Source organism: Lolium perenne, chloroplast (genome assembly GCF_019359855.2).
Source record: "Lolium perenne chloroplast, complete genome".
Classification (NCBI taxonomy): domain Eukaryota; kingdom Viridiplantae; phylum Streptophyta; class Magnoliopsida; order Poales; family Poaceae; genus Lolium; species Lolium perenne.
Window position 1 is genome coordinate 82,501 of NC_009950.1, and position 2,500 is coordinate 85,000.

At 40.6% G+C, this 2,500-nt stretch overlaps 1 non-coding gene across 1 annotated transcript, besides 1 other annotated feature; it reads right to left on the minus strand.

The window, feature by feature from the left end:
- Nucleotides 1-2,500: part of an inverted repeat (repeat region B) that runs on past both edges of the window.
- trnI-CAU lies at nucleotides 6-79 on the minus strand. The gene has a single exon. It is a non-coding gene; the product is annotated as a tRNA-Ile (tRNA).

The window sequence follows — 2,500 nt, forward strand, 5'->3', positions numbered from 1 at the left end:
TCGCGTGCATCCAGCAGGAATTGAACCCGCAAATTTACCAATTATGAGTTGGGCGCTTTAACCATTCAGCCATGGATGCTTAACAGGGATCATCGTACATCGTAAATAACAAATTTTCATATAGAAAGGCATATCATAGAAAAATGAAATCGAAAATATTAGGAGATGACTATGAAAACACCTCTCTGGATCCTCGAATTGAAAGAGAGATTGAGAGGGATCAAGAATCCTAATTCTTGCTATTTGGAATGGATCCAATTCTATTGAATCTGACTCATAGTGATCATTTCTCTTTAGCAAAGAATGACCTTGGTTATCAAAGGATTGAACAACCGGGATCCATTTACTTATGATACCTAGTTGGCATTGATAACAAGGATCCAATGAATTATGAGTTTAATAGATCCCCTTTAGCAGAAAGACCTATATTCCTTGCTCATTATCAGACAATCACTTACTCATGGAAAACCCTTTTCGTTCCGCTTAGCCCTATCGGGTATTTTAGTGATAGGTTCTATAGGAACTGGACGATCCTATTTGGTCAAATACCTAACGAAAAATTACGATTTTCCTTTCAGTAAGGTACGAGGGCTTCTTATTCCACAAGAACGAAAGCACCTTTTCATTCTTTCATATACTAGGGGTTTTTACTTGGAAAAGACAATGTTGCATACTAAAGGATTCGGGTCCATAACCACGAGTTCCAGTGCACTAGATCTTGTAACACTTAGCAACGAGGCCCTATCCATTAGTATTCCACATAAGAAATCCATTAAAAAAAAAATACAATTAGATTAGCTCTTCATAGACAAACTTGGGGTTTGCGAGCCAAGGTAAGATCGGCTCGGGATCATGGGACCCTTTTCTATCAGATAGGAGGGGCTCTTGTACAAAATAGACTTATAAGTAATAACCCCATCGAATCTATCTATATAAAGAGGCAATCGTGTCAGGAAGCGGGTTTTTCTTTGGCCAAAAGAAAAGGTACTTCGAACTTGGAACGAGCATGAATAGATTAACGAGACTTCTTTCTCTTTTTCGTTTTTCTGGCGGACCTGCCGCGCAAGATCTTTGGTCTTCCCCTGGCCTGGAACCGATGAAAAAAAGTGGATCGCTTCTTATGTACTCGCTCAGAATGATTCTTCTCTATCTATAGTTCATGGCCTATTAGAAGTAGAAGGTGCTCTGGTGCAATCCTTACCGACAGAAAAAGATTGCAGCCAGGTTGATAATAATCGAGTGCCATTACTTCGTCGGTCCGAACCAAGGAATCCGTTAGAAATGTTTTGAAATGGATATTGTTCTCTCTTTGATCAGGGATTGCTATATGAAAAGAAGTGGAGTTTGAAAAAGGGAACGGAATGCTCAAACCGGAACTGCTAGAGGAACTAATTTTCAATAGCATAACTTGGGCTCCTAGAATATGGCGCCCTTGGGACAATCTATTTGATTGCAGGGTTTTGTTTTGTTCCGAAGCAAAGATATCCGCGGGGTCCGGTTCGTTCGTCCTATTCTGATATTCAGGACCAAGAGGTACTGGATTCTCTTTCGGATAGGCCCTGAAAGGAGAAGAAAGGCTGAAATGCCAACGGACCTCTGTCTATTCTCTAATTCACCCGATCCGATAGTACCCGTTTTTGGAACGTCCAGTGCCAAAGTCACTGAATGGGTAAGTCACCAATCCAATCCCTTTGACAAATCGGGTGTCATATTAGATATCATATTCTATATATATATAGAAATATCATAGAATAGAGATATAGAATTTTTGGTCGGGAAATTAGAATGAATCATTGAGTGAAAAAGGAGCAAAGAATGGCAAAAGACGAGACTCTACTAGTCTTCACTCTTGTGGTTTCCTCGGTTTCTGTTTTCTTATTCGGGATCTTGCTTTTCATGGTTCTCATCTCTGCAACTCGCGATTTTCGCGAGAGAACCAAATCCAAGTTGGTGAAGATCATGATTTGGGCTGGCATAGTAGTTATTACCTTTGCAATTGCGGTTCGAATCTATCCGATCTTTATCTTTTTGCTCAAAGAACGAAGAAAACCCCTTGTCGAAGCCCTTTATGATAAGCTTCCCTGGATCTGGGAAGTTTCTCTTTCACGGTATTGGGATCGTTTGATCGATTTCCTTGATTTGATCGCTACTTAATAGGCGTGTGCTCAAAGGATACAAACAGGGATTCGCAAACAAAAAGGGGAATTCGTAGTCATTTTTTCCTGTCGCGTAAAAAAAAGTCTTTACGCGAGAGCAATAGCGGTTGGGATACATCTATCTCTTCTGAGCAACCTCTTTTGGATTCTTAAGACCACCCTTGCAGTAGGATACCATCTGCTTTGGGTTCTTTATTATCTCCTTCGAGGGATTTTTAGGATCGTTCAGGCTATATTTAGTCTATTTTGGCTTTTACTGTCTACTTTTCTCAGGGAGATGGTTAAGGACCTCAGAAGATAGAGGAGAGCGCCAGGCGCAGATTTTCGGAATACTTCTACGGGGA